Below are 777 nucleotides of genomic sequence, written 5' to 3'. Positions count from 1 at the left end.
GTGCTTGTTTCAATAGCACATATACTAAAACTGGAATGATTCAGAGATTAGCATGGCCCCTGAGCAAGGAGGACATGCAAATTCATGAAGGAAAAAAAAAAAAAAAAAAAAAAAAGCAGGAGCGCCTGGGCGGCTCAGTTGGTTAGGCGTCTGCCTTCAGCTCAGGTCATGATCCCAGGGTGCTGGGATCGAGCCCTGCATTGGGCTCCCTGCCCAGTGGGGAGTCTGCTTCTCCCTCCCCCTCTGCCCTTCCCACCAACTTGTGCTCACGCGCTCTCTCTCTTTCTCTCTCATGTTCTCTCTCTCAAATAAATAAATAAAATCTTAAAAAAAAAATCAACATCAATAGGAGTTTGGAAGAATTTGATTCCAACCCTCATGGAGGACTTTGAGGGGTTCAAGATTTCAAGGGAGCAAGTAACTGCAGGTGGGGTGGAAATAGCAAGAGAACTAGCATCACGAGTGGAGCCTGAAGGACTTGCTGCCGTCTCAGGATGGAACTTGAACAAATGGGGAGTTGCTTCTTAGAGATGAGCACAGACAGTGGTTTCTTGAGATGGAAACTGCTCCTGGTGAAGAGGCTGTGCAGATTGTGGAAATGACGACAAAGCATTTAGACTATTTCATAAACATAGCTGAGAAAGCAGAGACAGGATGTGAGAGGACGGATTCCAATTTAGAAAAGTTCTGCTGTGGGTAAAATGCTATCACAGCATCACGCGCCATAGAGAAATCATCGTGAAAGGAAGAGTCACTCAATGCGGCAAACTTCACTGT

General features: G+C 45.8%; 1 non-coding gene across 1 annotated transcript; it reads left to right on the top strand.

Moving 5' to 3' along the window:
• LOC113261380 (U6 spliceosomal RNA) lies at positions 1-104 on the top strand. The gene has a single exon (XR_003318364.1). It is a non-coding gene; the product is annotated as a U6 spliceosomal RNA (small nuclear RNA).
• Positions 105-777: the final 673 nt, after the last annotated feature.

This window comes from Ursus arctos, unplaced genomic scaffold (assembly GCF_023065955.2).
Source record: "Ursus arctos isolate Adak ecotype North America unplaced genomic scaffold, UrsArc2.0 scaffold_29, whole genome shotgun sequence".
Classification (NCBI taxonomy): Eukaryota; Metazoa; Chordata; class Mammalia; order Carnivora; family Ursidae; genus Ursus; species Ursus arctos.
This window is presented reverse-complemented; position numbering and strand designations above follow the sequence as displayed.